The sequence below is a fragment of the Aquarana catesbeiana genome, linkage group LG02, assembly GCF_042186555.1.
Source record: "Aquarana catesbeiana isolate 2022-GZ linkage group LG02, ASM4218655v1, whole genome shotgun sequence".
Lineage (NCBI taxonomy): Eukaryota > Metazoa > Chordata > Amphibia > Anura > Ranidae > Aquarana > Aquarana catesbeiana.
In genome coordinates this window covers 543426383-543443458 of record NC_133325.1, presented here as the reverse complement: position 1 = coordinate 543443458, position 17076 = coordinate 543426383, and the positions used below count along the sequence as shown (strand labels likewise).

The 17076-nt window shown below is 46.1% G+C and overlaps 1 protein-coding gene across 1 annotated transcript in view; it reads left to right on the top strand.

Annotated features, from left to right (window-relative positions):
- Positions 1-17076, top strand: part of AHCYL1 (adenosylhomocysteinase like 1) — a 707570-nt gene that overhangs the window by 365225 nt on the left and 325269 nt on the right. The gene's annotated exons all lie outside the window — the stretch shown is intronic.

Sequence of the window (17076 nt, the reverse complement as noted above, 5' to 3'; positions counted from 1 at the left end):
TAAAGTTTTTAACCCCCTGATTGCCCCTAGTGAACCCTTTCACCAGTGATCACCGCATAAGTGTTACGGGTAACGCTGGTTAGTTAGTTTGTTTTTTATACATGCCGTTTATTACCCAATAAAGGTTTAACCCCCTGATCGCCCAGCGGGTGATATCAGTTAGGTTTTAGGGTCGGTTAGGGTCTGCGTCGCCCCAGGCAGCGTCAGATTAGTGCCAGTAGCGCTAACACCCTCGCATGCAGCATACACCTCCCTTAGTAGTATAGTGTCTGAACGGATCAATATCTGATGTGATAAGAAATATATTAGTGTCCCCAGCAGTTTAGGGTTCCCAAAAAGGCAGTGTTAGCGAGATCAGCCCAGATACCTGCTAGCACCTGCATTTTGCCCCTCCGCCCAGCCCAGCCCACTCAAGTGCGGTATCGATCGATCACTGTCACTTACAAAACACAACACACATAACTGCAGCGTTTGCAGATTCAGGCCTGATCCCTGCGATCGCTAAGTTTTTTTGGTAGCGTTTTATACAGTTGCTGACAGCCTAGGAGCTTTTTTTCCTGTAAATCTCAATACTGTACCAGTAAATTGAGGCCTACACATTTCTGAGCATGACAGATAGTGAAGAGGAAGTCGCTCATCTGTCAGATTCAGGCTCAGAATACGATCCTGACGTCAGCTGCTCCATGACAGATAGCTCTGACGACGGAGTTGTGGTCCCTGCCAAGGTCAGGCGTACCAGACCCCGATCTTCTGCTGTTGTTGAGGTGCAAGAACCGCAGGGCTCTCGCATGGAGCAGAGAAGCACTAGTGCCGCTCATCCTTCTGGTGAACTGGCAAGCACCAGCGGCCTAGTACACCCTGGTCGTACATCCAGCACTGCAGTATCACGTGATAAGTGCAGTTCAAGCTGGTGAGGTGGCAAGCACAAGTAGTGTCCCGCTGCCACCAAGAAGACAAAGACAGGCCCGTCATGCCCATAGTGTCCTTCCTGCAGAATTCGTTATTGTAAACGTTATTTTAATATCCAAGCCTCTAAAAATAAAAATAATATCATTAACAATAGTAATAGTCCCAACGAAATGGATCATAACACTACCCTCCCAAAATCCAGTATAGTCATGACTGACCAACTGGAATTGAATGCACTGGCTGACTTAGAAGACTTATATACTGAAGATTTGGATAACTACTTCAAATCACTGATGCAACATTTACCCACCTCCCCACCGATTCAGCATACCACCTTTAAACCTAAATCCATTTGGTAAAGGTCCCTACATCCATAGTTTTTATCTAGTCGTATATGCGGACATTCTGCATTTATGTCAACAGTCTACAACTAATACTTTTTCAAGTCTGACTACACCATCATTTGGTCAGTTGACAAAGGAGGTGGCATTGTCGTCCAAAACCGCACCGACTATCTGATTGAATCTGACAGACTTCTATCGGACACATCCACATACAAAAAATTGTCCACGGACCCTCTACCCAATTTTTTACTTGAAGCTCATGAATTGGTTTGAAGAGCACTAGATGAAGGCATCATTACCAAATCGGAGGCTGCGTTTCTCAAACATGATTTCTATAAAAGGCCTTATTTCTACCACCTCCCAAAGGTTCATAAAGATCCCAAAAATCCCCTGGGCAGGCCAATAGTTGCATCAATGGAAAGCGTTACCAGCTATTTTTCAATTTACTTGGACCATTTCCTGCATCCCATAGTTCGCAACCTCCCCTAATATATAAAGGATAGTATACATCTTTTGGATATGCTACAGCACTACACTTGGGAACCAATGTGCCGTTGGCTCTCATTGGATGTAGTATCTTTGTATACTTCAATTCCACACAAGGTGGGTTTACAAGCCATAAAATATTACCTAAGTGAAGACCCCTTGCTTAATCCACGTCAGACAGAATTCTTGTTGGACATTCTTGAATATTGTCTAACACATAATTATTTCGAGTCCAATGGCCAGTTCTACATTCAAACCCAGGGTACAGCTTTGGGGGCAAACTTTGGCCCCAGTTACGCCAACCTGACAATGGGCCAATGGGAAAACACGTACATTCTGCACAATAACCCTTATGCATCCCAATTGGTTTATTATGGGCGATATATTGATGACGTGGTCATCATTTGGTATGGTCCTGATAAGCTCATTCCTGCCTTCTTACAACACTGCAATAACAACAACATGGGACCTTCTTTTACCTCTGTAACCGATAGCATCAAATTGTCATTTTTGGATCTAGAATTATTTCACCAAAACAAAACCATTTGTGCGCAGAATTAAACAAAGCCTACTTCAGAAAATTCTTATCTACATTACAAGAGCTGCCATCATCCTCGGTGGATAAGCAACATCCCCAGAAGTCAATTCTGTAGGCTCACAGACAACTGTACTCTGGAACAAGACTGCATATCCCATAGTGAGTTACTCAGAAGAAAGTTTAAAGAAAAAGGATACCTTGACGGAATTATAGAAGAAGCATTCCAACAGTATCTTCATAAGGGTGTCAACATTTATAAAGAAGCCATATCTCAACCTATCTGATTTGTCACGCAATTTCACAATAAATTCAAGAAGATGGAAAAGATTTTCTAAAGACATTGGCCAATCCTAAGAGAAGATCCCTACCTCAAAGCCCACAGTCAGTGACCGTCCCCTGATCACCTATAGACGCGCCAAAAACATCAAGGCTAAAATAGCACCAAGCAAGATAAAATCATCCTGCCCCACGACTAGTACATCCTTAACCTTTTTTTACCATCAAAGGCATGTACCAGTGCAAAAAACCTTTGTCGAACACATGCTCATGTAACATAGACAAAAGAACTTTTTTGCAAAGGCAAACAGTATGTATTACCTGATTTTTTTTTTTTTTTTACATGTTCTTTTGAATATGTAATCTACTGTTTGACCTGCCCATGTGGCTTGCTGTACATCGGTCGCACGGTTAGAACTCTGAGTAAGCGTTTTGGAGAACATCGCAATCTGGTCGAACAAGGAAAAGATAAACCTAGTGTCCTGAGACGCATCTTAGAATTTCATGACCAATCATCCTTGGGACTACGGGTTTTGGATACTGGAGTCTATTCCGAAAACCTTGCCCCCTGCTGAACAATACAAAAGATTATGCAAAAGAGAGAACTATTGGATTCTATTCCCTGGACAGTTTATCGCCTGGAGGCCTAAATGAAACTATAGAAATCAATACCCTGTCATGATGACCAGTATACATATTGTCTCTCTTAATTATTATTTTCTATTAATTATTTTTGTCAATATTCATCATTGATGACCACATTGGGCAGATGCATGTGCATAATGCACATTCCATAGAATCATAATAAAATATGGCAATTGGAACCATCATAATATCGACACGTGTGGGAGCACGTGTGCGTGCTCTACCTTTTATTTACATATTAACAGTATAACAATTCTATTCATTAATTTCGATTTTTACATCTCATTATATTGTAATACCCTTTATCTCCCATACATGACACTAGTGCATATACCAATCGTCACTAGCAGTCTTATTTATTTATTTCCACTTTAAATATTCAACCGCCATTGTCTGATCTGTTTACCTATCAACTCGGCATCCTATTTCGCATAATTTTTTGCGATGGACATACCTCAGCTGCTAGAATATTGATATTAACATTAATACCAATTTTTATTTAAGTATCCATTGGTTTTAATAAATAATCATTTTTATATTTTTGCACTTTTATACATTTGTAGTCCTATAGAGTGATTAACATTATATTATTCAAGATCTAAGACATTTAAAGTATATATACATATGCCTTTCCATATAACATTTTAATAATCCACCGTCCACTCCATTACACTACTTGCTGTATTTCTTTAATGTAACTTGTGTCCTTATAAAACAGCCCAGCCCAAAAAAAACACGCCATGCTATAACAACATTAGCAGTAATCTAACATCTTCACTACATTCACAACACCTCGCTCTTTACTTTAGTTTTCTCCTGTATGTATAATGTTGCCATGGTTATGAATCATATGATTAGGAACTGTGTTGGTATATAATGCCCTAACCTAAGATGGCTGCCACTGAAGCCTGAGGAAGGGACACCCATTTCCCGAACGCGAAGCACTGCCTGCTGACCCGACCTGGAAATGACGTCCGTTCCTGTGAGCCGTGTACACCGCTGATCGCAGTCCCGACCACCCGGAAGGCATTGTGAACCAGCAGTGTGACTGGATGTAGGATAGCACAGCGGAGACACAGCCACCATCACATCCATATCGGACTCCCTCCTTTCTCACCCGGCCGTCGGAACGGATGATACTATATGCCCATTTATATCATACTTTTGTGAGTGGATTTTAACGTTACTACTTTTATTAAAATAATTTGCTTACTGCACTAAGAGGGCGCTGTTCTTCTGTCCTTTATATATTCCAGAGTTTTGTGCCTTCTGAACTTTGAACTGGCAGCCCTCCATGGACAGTTTTTATTATTTTCTGTTATCATACTCTGCCTCTTTACATGGACTACCAAAGAAAACTGATTTACTCTCCCCCTCAAACCCCCCCCCCCCTTTATGAGATTGTTGTATCCTGAGTGCGCCGTATTATTCTATTCTACCTGCAGAATTCGCCAATCCTGATTGGGAGCCCACCACTTCTGCAGCACCCGTACTTCCCCCATTTACTGGCCAACCCAGAATTCAGGTGGAAACAGTTGATTTTATGTCACTTTTTATTATTATACAGGATTTATACAGCGCCAACAGTTTACGCAGCGCTTTACAATATAAAAGGGAGACAATACAGTTATAATACTATAAAATACAAGAGGATTAAGAGGGCCCTGCTCAGAAGAGCTTACAATCTTATGCCCCGTACACACGGTCGGACTTTGTTCGGACATTCCGACAACGAAATCATGGGATTTTTTCCGACGGATGTTGGATCAAACTTGTCTTGCATACACACGGTCACACAAAGTTGTTGGAAAATCTGATCGTTCTAAACGCGGTGACGTAAAACACGTACGTTGGGACTATAAACGGGGCAGTGGCCAATAGCTTTTATCTCTTTATTTATTCTGAGCATGCGTGGCACTTTGTCCATCGGATTTGTGTACACACGATCGGAATTTCCGACAAGGGATTTTATTGTCGGAAAATTTTATATCCTGCTCTCAAACTTTTTGTGTCGGAAAATCCGATGGAAAATGTGTGATGGAGCCTACACACGGTCAGAATTTCCGACAAGGTCCTATCACACATTTTCCATCGGAAAATCCGACCGTGTGTACAGGGCATAATAGGGTGGGGTAGGTGGTACAAAAGGTTGTAACTGTGGGGAATGAGCTGATGGAAGTGGTAAAAGTTTTCAGGGATCGCCTGAAGGTAGCAAGAGTAGAGGATAGTCTGGAGGTGGAGCATGAGAGGAGGAGACGAGAGAGTTTGAGAGTAGGAGGTCTTGAGAAGAGTGGAGAGGACGGTTTGGGTGATATTTGGAGACAAGATTGGTGATGTAGCTCGGGGCAGAGTTGTGAATGGCTTTGTAGGTTGTGGTTAGTATTTTGAATTGAATTCGCTGGGTGATTGGGAGCCAGTGTAGGGATTGGAGGAGAGAGTTGGTAGACACTGAGCGGTTGGTAAGGTGGATAAGTCTGGCAGCAGCATTCATGATAGACAGAAGAGGGGATAGCCTATGGAGAGGCAGGCCAATGAGAAGGGAGTTGCAATAGTTAAGGTGAGAGATAACAAGGGAGTGAATGAGAAGCTTGGTGGTTTCATTTGTTAAAAAGGGGCAAATTTTAGAGATGTTACGGAGGTGAATTCTACAAACTTTTGACAACGATTTGGATTTGAGGCAAAAATGACAAGTCAGAGTCTAGGATTACACCTAGTACCCTGGCGTGAGGGGAGGGACCGATGGTTGCATTGTTGATTTTGATGGAAAAGTCATGGAGGGTGGCACGGGCGAGGGGAATATTAATAGCTCAGTTTTAGAGAGATTTAGTTTAGGGAAGTCATGCGACATCCATGCTGATAAGTAAGTTAGTAATGCGAGAGGAGACTGAAGGAGTGAGGTGAGGAGTAGACAGATAGATTTGGGTGTCATCAGCGTATAAGTGGTATTGGAAGCCGTGGGCGGTTATCAAGTGACCAAGGGAGGAGGTGTAGATAGAGAAGAGAAGTGGTCCAAGAACAGAGCCTTGGGGGACTCCCACAGAAAGGGGCAATGCAGAGGAGGAGATAGAGTTGTAGGTGACACTGAAGGAGCACTGTGATAAATAGGTAGAGAACCAGGATAGAGCAGAATCTTGGAGGCCAAGGTAATGAAGTTTATTGAGAAGGAGCGGGTGGTCAACAGTATCAAAGGCCGCAGAGAGGTCAAGTAATAGGAGTATGGAGTACTGGCTGTTGGTTTTAGTAGTTAGTAAATCGTTAGTGAGTTTTAGTAAGGCAGTTTCCGTGCAGTGCTCCGAGCGAAAGCCAGACTGTAAGGGGTCTAATCCCACCCCCCCCCTTTTCCCCATTTGAATATTCTTTAACAGGGATAAGGTGCCGTATCTACTAGGACATACCACCTATCCCCTATTTATCCGCCTTGGTCAGGGCGGTGAGTCCTGCGGGGGGGGCCCCTCAGCCTGTGGCAACTAGAAGGGTAGGCATTTTTTGTCTCTTGCCTTATGTCCCGGGTGACAGGCGAGAGTGGGTCAGACATGGCGTCGGATGCTGGAGCTTCTTTCCCAGACACCCCTGTGATAGCAACCGGTTCCCCTGCCCCTGCGGTGCCATTGGACGCTCTGTCGGCGGTCATGCTTCAGAGGTTGTGGACCATGACCCTTTGAACAGTGAGGAGGAAGCCTTCACGTCCATTTCAGCTAAGGAAAAAGCACTAGTGCGAACACTTATCACGGCGGTGCGAGATACTTTAAAGATAGAGGATACGGCTGGGGCATCTGCAGATGTGTCGGTCCCTTTTGGGTCCCACAAGCCGGTCTGCACCACTAAGGTGTTTCCCTACCTAACTAATTTTGATAAGTATATTTACAAGGAATGGAAACGCCCGCAGCGTGCCTTTTCAGTCCCGAAGCGAATGCCGGTATGTTACCCCTTTGAGGATATTCTTCTGAAAAAAATCGACATCTCCTCCGGACGTTGACCCCCCCCCCCGGTATCTAGATTAAATAAGGTGACCACGATTCCGGTGGAACTTCCCCCTCTTTCAAGGACCCTGCCAACAGAAGGCCCGAGGCGGTTGCCTGGTCCATGTTTACGGTGGTGGGGTCGGCGCTTCGGCTGGTGTTAGCCATGGCTCTGGTGTCACAAACCCATACTGAATGGGCTAAGTTGTTGCACCGCGAGTTGGGGAAGGAGCAGGCTTCCCCAGTCTGTGTGGAACTGGCAGACCAGTTGGTGCACGGCCTTAAGTATATTTGTGATGCGGCCCTGGATACGGCCCCTTTGCTTTCTAGAGCCTCGGTATCAGCAGTAGTGCTGCGTCGGCTGATTTGGCTCAAGTGTTGGTCTGCGGACCAGACATCTACTCTGGCGGAATTGCCCTTCCAAGGTGGGAGGCTGTTTGGCGCCCTGCTGGATGACATTATTAAAAATGTTACTGGGGGAAGGTGTACTTTGCTCCCACAGTCCAGAAAGGGTAAGGAGCCACGCCGTAGACAGGGGCCCTCTTTTTCCGCTCAGAATCTGCTTTTTCATCCACACGTGTCGGCGGGCAAGCGTTCCCAGTCCGACAAGGTGCCCCCTGAAGGACAAAAGCGTCCCTGGTATAGCAAGCCGAACAAGCCTGCGAACAAATCAGCTTCCGCATGAAGGTTGACCCCCACCCGACTCTCGGGTGGGGGGTCGCCTTCGGGAGTTTGTAGACCGCTGGACTTCTCTTCTTTCCGACCAGTGGGTCTGCGAGCTGGTTTTGTCTGGCTACAAGATAGTTTCTTTCTTGTCCGCCAGACAGGTTTTTTTCCCTCCAACCTTCATCTCCTTCCGGCTCGTCGGGAGGCCCTGTTTGGAGCAGTACAGGACTTACTACTGTGTAGGGTGATAGTGCCTGTACCGACGTCAGAAAGGTTTCAGGGATTCTACTCCTTTGTAATCCCGAAGAAGGAAGGGGTCCGTCCGGTCCTGGATCTCAAGGACCTCAATTGTTTTGTAAAGGTTTGGAGGTTCAGGATGGAATCGGTTCGTTCTGTGGTCGCTGCACTTCATCGGGGATTTTCTGGCATCTTTGGACATCAAGGACGCATACTTGCATGTTCCCATATTCGTCAGATACCAGAGGTTCCTGTGATTTGCGATCGGGGAGGAGCATTACCAATTTGTAGCTCTTCCCTTTGGCTTAGCGTCGGCACCAAGGGTCTTCACCAAGGTGCTGGCTCTGATTCTGGCGTTACCGAGACAACGAGGGATTGCGATCGTAGGTTACCTGGATGACCTCCTCCTGAGAGCAGCTTCTGCCTCAGAACTAAGGGAGGATGTGGCGATCACCATGCAGACTCTTCAGGAGTTTGGCTGGGTGTGGAATCTCCAGAAGTCGGTGTTGCTTCCGACCCAGCGCCTGGAGTACTTGGGGTTGATTCTGGATTCCTCAAAGGCGAGAGTCTTTCTTCAAGCAAGCTGCAGACTCTCCAATCTGCAGTGCGGTTACTGATGTCCCGCAGATGGTCGTCGCTGCGTTTTTGCATGTGAGTCCTGGGCCTCATGGTAGTCACTTTCGAGGCGGTACCGTATGCTCAATTCCACACACGAGTCTTGCAGAAAGAGATCCTGTCCAAATGGGACAAGTCTACGACATCCCTGGATTGTCAAATCCGGGTGAGCCAGCTAGCCAGAGCTTTGCTTCTCTGGTGGCTGAGGCCCCCGGCCCTTTGATCCGGGAAATCGTTCCTTCCTCTTCATTGGACGGTGATCACAACGGACGCCAGCCTGACCGGCTGGGGGGGAATTTGGGGCATCCAGTCGCCCCAGGGCTGTTGGACGCAGGAAGAATCCCGCCAGCCGATCAATGTGCTGGAGCTGCAGGCGATCAGGCGGTGCCTCTCCACATGGTCGCAGAGGCTGCAGGGTCATCCGGTCAGGATCCAGTCAGACAACGCCACGGCGGTGGCGTATGTCAATAATCAGGGAGAGACAAGGAGCTCAGCGGCGGCGCTGAAGGTCTCCCACATCCTACAGTGGGCAGTTCGTCGCGTGCCGGCTCTGTCAGCCGTGTACATTCCGGGCGTAGAAAACTGGCAGGCAAACTACCTCAGTCGTCAGTTGCTAGACTAGGGGGAATGGTCTCTGCATCTGGAAGTGTTTTGTCTCATTTGCCTACGGTGAGGCATGCCGGATGTGGATCTCCTGGCCTCTCGGCTCAATCGGAAGGTGCAGAGGTTTGTGGCCAGGTCAAAGGATCCCTGGGCGGATGCGTCAGACCCGTTGGTAGCCCCATGGGGGCATTATCGGCTAATTTATGCCTTTCCCCCTCTCAGGCTTCTCCCTCGTCTGCTGTGCAGAGTGGAGGCCAAGAGGATTCCGGTGATTCTGATTGCCCCAGACTGACCTTGACGTCCTTGGTACGCTCACATAGTACGAATGGTGGCAGATGTTCCTTGGCGGCTGCCGGTGCAGGAGGACCTTCTGTTTCAAGGTCTGATTCTCCACCCTGCTTTACCGTCTCTGGCTTTAACGGCATGGCTGTTGAAAGCCAGGTGCTGAGGGACCGAGGGCTGTCGGCTTCGGTAATTTCCACTATGCTAAGGGCGCGAAAGTCTTCTTCCCGGAAGATTTATCATCGCACCTGGAAGGCCTACATCTCCCTGTGTGAGGAGGTGGGGTGGCATCCGCGTTCATATTCGGTTTCCAGGATCCTGGTGTTTTGGCAGCGAGGAGTGGATCAGAAGCTTGAATTAAGCACCATTAAGGGGCAGATATCGGCTTTGGCTGTCTTTTTTTCAGCGGCCCTTGGTGACTCACTTATTGGTGCGAACGTTTGTTCAGGGGGTTCGGCATGTGGCTCCTCCGGTACGCCCGCCGCTGCCCCCGTGGGATCTGAATCTGGTGCTCTTAGTGCTTCAGATACCGCCATTTGAAGACATTAGGGAGATCCCTTTATTGACGCTCTCAGAAAGTAGTCTTTCTAGTGGCTATTACATCTGCAAGGCGGGTTTCAGAGTTGGCGGCCTTGTCATGCAAGTCTCCCTATTTGGTCCTCCACAAGGATAAGGCGGTGCTGCGTCCCTCTTTTCTTCCGAAGGTTGTTTCGGCCTTTCATCTAAATGAGGACATTGTGCTTCCGTCGTTTTGCCCTTGGCTGTCGCATCCCAAGGAGGTCGCTTTACATTCTTTGGATGTGGTCCGGGCTCTGCAGGTGTATCTGTCTGCTACGGCTCCTTTCCGGAGGTCGGACTCTGTTTGTCTCGGTGGCGGGTTCGAAGAAGGGCCTGGCGGTCTCGTCGGCCACCATCTCTCGGTGGATTAGACAGATTGTTCAGGCTTATGCCATAAAGGGCGGGCGCCTCCCTTTCCCGTCACGGCGCATTCCACCAGGGCAATTGGTCCTGGGCTTTCCGGTATCAAGCGTCCGTTTCACAGGTGTGTAAGGCGGCTACCTGGTCGTCGGTACACACTTTCACAAAATTTTACAAGGTCGATGTGGAAGCATCTTCGGATGCATGCTTCGGCCACAAGGTTTTGCAGGCGGCCGTCTGAGGTTGCAGCTCCTCTGATGGAGAGTTCTTTTTGTTGTGGGTGGAGTTTATTTTCTCTGTTCCCACCCCTCATTTTTGGCACTGCTTGGGGACGTCCCTAAGGTCCAGGTTAAAGTGCTGTGTCCATCAATTAACGAAAGAGAAAATGGGATTTTTGTACTTACCGTAAAATCCCCCTCTCTGAAGTTCATTGACGGACACAGCACCCACCCCTCCTATTTATGTTTGTACTGCTTTTTGATGAACTGAGCTGCTAGGAGCAGAGTGAGGGATTATAGCCAGTAGGACCGCCCCCTGGGGCGGTACTGTGCTTGTTTTTTTGTGTGTTCTGCCTAGTCCTCTCCTAAAGGTGGAGATATAACCCTAAGGTCAGGATTAAAGTGCTATGTCCGTCAATGAACTTCACAGAAAGGGATTTTACGGTAAGTACAAAAATCCCATTTTTTGGGAGCCTAGTTGTGTACGGGACCCCGAAAACCAAGCACCGCCTTCAGGCTTTCCAAGGGTGTAAATTTTTGATTTCACTCTGTCATGGTTATGCAATAGAGCTTGTCGATCAGCATACCTGTCTCCATGTGTTCATCTCTAGAGACCAGCTGACCCTCACCTGACTGCTTTTGTAACCTCTCCTCTAAGCATGGCCCCACCCCAGGCCCTATCAGGGAACCCTATATTAACCTGTGCACTGTTGTGTTGGCTGCTTTTTTTTCTACGCTTTTGGGTTGGCGCATTATTATTTTTAGATTTGCTTATAATTTTTTAAGTGGGCATCCCTTCATGCAGGCGTGTGCTATTTCAGCTTGGCTGACACGTGGTGAGTAGGTCTGGCTGCTGCCGTGCTGTCTCTCACTTGTCATGCCAGTGTGACGCTGGATGGGACCCTGGCCGTTGGGCTCACCCTGCAGTTCCCCCTCAGTGACCTTTTCTCGGCAGTCCCACACTGCACTCTATTTTTGGTTCATATCCCATTAGGACCTACATGGGTAAATACATAGCAAGCTCTTGATTTATTCTTAAATTCCTCTATAACAAGCATTACTAATATTTCTTTACTCCAGTTTTCATTCATTTCTCCTGATTTCAGGAATTTCATCTCCTCTTCCCTATTCTTACTATATGGACACCCTATTTTTTCACTCTGTTCACTTTGTTGATATGCTCCACATACTGTGGTGATGGGTCTACTCTATATGACATTTTTTTTTATTTATACCAATATGGTAACAAAGCATTTACTTTATTGTATACAATACAGAATTCCCATCCACAGTTACATCAAGATTTTTCTATACACACTTTTTTTGGGGGACTGCGTGTGTGCTCCTGGTCCATGCTTGGGTCCTTTCCTCAGCTCCGGTGCTGGACATAATTATCTGGCTGACCTCCGGCAGGTGGTATCGCATGGCCTAGGATCAGCTCTATTAAACTATAATGGTGATTTTTTTTTTAATCCCCTTTTAATACATGGATGCACTTGCTCCTGATGAGTAGATAGAAGTCCACGAAACGTCGTCGAGCTTATTTTGATACATCCATCTCATGTTTATGATTCCAGATCGTTTTTATTGCTCTACCACCCTAACATAATTTTATGCCTACTCTATTTGAGGGACTGTGATGTATAATACTTACTTTCTGTGTCATGTTGGTGACTATCCTTAATATGTATGTTGATACTTTGTATTTTATATGCCACTGTGCTATTATGCGTTTATATGGGTTGATCCATGCCCTATCTTTGGTCTAATAAAGAATACAATTTTTTACATATGTATATGGTTTTGTCTGGCTCTACTCCACGCACCTCATCTAAAGTCCCAACCTCTTTTTTGCAAAAGCAACCAGGGATGGAGGCGCAATATTCCCCGTTGCTTCTCATTTAAAGTCCCAAAAATATTCCCTTTTTTCTTTGATACTGATTAGGGATGGAGGTGCGTGTGGTTCAAGAGCCTTCACTTTCTTGTACAGTAGATGACCGCGATATTGTGTCAATCTCGCCGCACTTCTCGGCGAGATTTGACACCTGCAAGCCCCGTCGTGGGAGCCAGCACCGAGATGGCTCTCATCGGGAAAGGAAAACTTTTTTTTCCTTTCTCGACGAGCGACAGGCAGTGCTGACAGCTGTCTGGTATGAATCCTGAGGGGGAACGCCGCGCCAAATTTTAAATAAAAAAAACGGCGTGGGTCCCCCCCCCCCCAGGGGCATAACAGGCCCTTAGGTCTGGTATGGATTGTAAGGGGAACCCCCTACGCCGGAAAATCAGCGTGGGGATCCCCCCAAAATCCATACCAGACCCTTATCCAAGCACGCAGCCCGACCGGCCAGGAAAGGGGGTGGGAACGAGCCACCCCAAAGCACCTTGTCCCCATGTTGATGAGGACAAGGGCCTCTTCCCGACAACCCTGGCCGTTGGTTGTCGGGGTCTGCGGGCGGGGGGCTTATCGGCCAACCTTTATAAGGGGGCCCCCAGATCCCGGCCTCCCACCCTATGTGAATGAGTATGGGGTACATGGTATCCCTACCCATTCACCTAGGGAAAAAAAAGTGTCAATAAAAAAAAAAACAGTACACAGGTTTTAAAAGTAATTTATTAGGCAGCTCCGGGGTCTTCTTCCGACTTCGGGGGGTCTCCTTCCGACTTCTCCCGGTGTTCGGCCTCTTCTCTCGGGCCCCTCCGCTATCTTCTTCCAGCTCTTTTGCCAGCGGGGGCCCGGTCTGCTGCCGCTGTCTTGTCGCTGCTGTCTTGTCACCGCTGTCTCGTCGCTTCTTCTATTCTCTTCTTCTCTTCTTCCTATGTTGACACGACGCTCTCTCCAGGCTGGAATGCTGTGTGCGAGCTGCGGAGCCATTTATATAGGCGGTGACCCCGCCCCCTTGTGACGTCACGGTCCCAGCATTTGCAGGGACTCTGGCGTCATAAGGGGGCGTGACCCATCCAATGCCAGCCGCGCTCATCCAATGCCAGCCATGCTCATCCAATGACATCCATGCCCATCCTTGGCTCATCCGTGCCCATCCATGGGTCAACCATGCTCATCTATGGCTCATTCATGCCACATTTGTGCCACATCAGTAAGTCATCTGTGCCACATTCATGCCACATCCATACTTATCCATGCGACATCAGTTCTCATCCATGCCACTACAGTGCCCATCAGTGCCTCTACAGTGCCCATCAGTGTCCCTACAGTGCCCATCAATGTCTCACAAAAGTGTAATAGGTAGTCAAATTAGATTTGAAATGTATGCCCTTAGAACGCCTGTTAGTGCTCCCTGCATGTTACATATAGTTACATAGTTACATAGTAGGTGAGGTTGAAAAAAGACACAAGTCCATCAAGTCCAACCTATGTGTGTGATTATATGTCAGTATTACATTGTATATCCCTGTATGTTGTGGTGATTCAGGTGCTTATCTAATAGTTTCTTGAAACTATCGATGTCCCCCGCTGAGACCACATCCTTGCCACTCTTATGCCCTGTACACACGGTCGGATTTTCAGACGGAAAATGTGTGATAGGACCTTGTTGTTGGAAATTCCGACCGTGTGTGGGCTCCATCACACATTTTCCATCGGAATTTCCGACACACAAAGTTTGAGAGCTTGCTACAAAATTTTCCGACAACAAAATCCGTTGTCGGAAATTCCGATTGTGTGTACACAAATCCGACGCACAAAGTGTCACGCATGCTCAGAATAAATTAAAAGACTAAAGCTATTGACTACTGCCCTGTTAATAGTCCCGACGTACGTGTTTTACGTCACCGCGTTCAAAACGATCGGATTTTCCGACAACTTTGTGTGACCGTGTGTATGCAAGACAAGTTTGAGCCAACATCCGTCGGAAAAAATCCATGGATTTTGTTGTCGGAATGTCTGATCAATGTCCAACCATGTGTACAGGGCATTACAGTAAAGGACCCTCTACATAGTTTAAGGTTAAACCTCTTTTCTTCTAATTTTAATGAGTGGCCACACGTCTTGTTAAAATCTCTTCTGCGAAAAAGTTTTATTCCTTTTGTGGGGTCACCAGTACGGTATTTGTATATTGAAATCATATCCCCTCTCAAGCCTCTCCTCCAGAGAGAATAAGTTCAGTGCTTGCAACCTTTCCTCATAACTAATATCCTCCAGACCCTTTATTAGCTTTGCTGCTTTTCTTTGTACTCGCTCCAATTCCAGTACTTCCTTCCTGAGGACTGGTGCCCAGAACTGGACAGCATACTCTAAGTGCGGCCGGACCAGAGTCTTGTAGAGCGGGAGAATTATCCTTTTATCTCTGGAGTTAATCCCTTTTTAATGCATGCCAATATTCAGTTTGCTTTGTTAGCAGCAGCTTGGCATTTTCCATCCTAGATTCCCCCAGAGGTTCTCCCCCCAGTGTATAGATTGCATTCATATTTTTGCCACCCATTTTTTCTACATTGAACATTCTACATTTTTTTACATTGAACCTCATTTGCCATGTAGTTGCCCACCCCATTAATGTGTTCAGATCTTTTTGCAAGGTTTCCACATCCTGCTGAGAAGTTATTGCCCTGCTTAGCTTAGTATCGTCTGCAAATACAGAGATTGAACTGTTTACCCCATCCTCCCGGTCGTTTTTGAACAAATTAAACAGGATTGGTCCCAGCACAGAACCCTGGGGGACCCCACTACCCACCCCTGACCATTCCGAGTACTCCCCATTTATCACCACCCTCTGAACTCGCCATTGTAGCCAGTTTTCAATCCATGTACTCACCCTATGGTCCATGCCAACGGACCTTATTTTGTACAGTAAACGTTTATGGGGAACTGTGTCAAATGCTTTTGCAAAATCCAGATACACCACGTCTATGGGCCTTCCTTTATCTAGCTGGCAACTCACCTCCTCATAGAAGGTTAGTAGATTGGTTTGGCAAGAACAATTCTTCATGAATCCATGCTGATTACTGCTAATGATATCATTCTTATTACTAAAATCTTGTATATAGTCCCTTATCATCCCCTCCAAGAGTTTACATACTATTGATGTTAGGCTAACTGGTCTGTAATTCCCAGGGATGTATTTTGGGCCCTTTTTAAATATTGGTGCTACATTGGCTTTTCTCCAATCAGCTGGTACCATTCCAGTCAGTAGGCTGTCTGTAAAAATTAGGAACAACGGTCTTGACTGAGTTCCCTCAGTACCCTCGTACTTGAAGTTCCCTCGGGTGCAAGCCATCTGGTCCCGGTGATTTATTAATGTTAAGTTTCTCAAGTCTAATTTTAATTCTGTCCTCTGTAAACCATCGAGGTGCTTCCTGTGATGTGTCATGAGGATATAAACACTGCAGTTTTGGTTACTGAAGCCCCCCGATTCCCTCGTGACTCAGGAGAAGAATAAATTCAATACCTTCGCCATCTCCCCATCCTTTGTAACCAGATGTCCTTCCTCATTCTTTATGGGGCCAATATGGTCTGTCCTCCCTTTTTTACTGTTTACATACTTAAAGAATTTCTTGGGATTTTTTTTGCTCTCCTCTGGTATGTATCTTTCATGTTCTATCTTAGCCGTCCTTATTGCACCCTTACATTTGCTCCTGTTGGGCCTCTGTATGTGGTCAGGCTGTGTAAAAGTCTTGGGGTGTCGTTTTTGGTATGTACATGCTATGTGTTGGAAATATCTTATAAATGGACAACTTTGTGTAAAAAAAAAAAAAAAAAAAAAAAGCGTTTTTATTTTCTTTCCACATTTTTCAACAAGTTGTGGAAAAAAATGAACTGTTCAAAAGATTCATTATGCCCCATAGATTATATGTTGGGGTGTTTGCTTTACAAAATTGGGTCATTTTTTGGCCGTTTCCAAAGCGCTTGTTAACCCAAAAAATAAAGATCCTGTTCCCTTAAAGCATGTTATACAGCACAGTGCTTCTTCTGTGTTATTTGGACCCCTGTATCACCTGAAATACCTGGCTGATCTTGCCTGGCTATACCCTCCCCTCTGCAAACAGTGTAATTTATGTCCTTAGAACGCCTGATGGTGCTCCCTGCATGTTGGGCCTCTGTATGTGGCCAAGCTGTGTAAAAGTCTCACACGTGGTATTGCCATACTCAAGAGGAGTAGCAGAATCAATTTTAGGGTGTAATTTGTGGTATGCATATGCTGTGTGTGAGAAATAACTTGTTAACTTGTTTTTTTTTACAAATTATCTTTTTTCATTTATAGCGCAAAAAATAAATAGCCCAATGGTGATCAAATACCACCAAAAGCAAGCTCTATTTGTGTGAAAAAAGGACAAAAATTTCATATGGGCTCAATGTTGCATGACTAAGTAATTGTCATTCAAAATGTGAGAGCACAGAAAGCTGAAAATTGGTCTAGTTAGGAAGG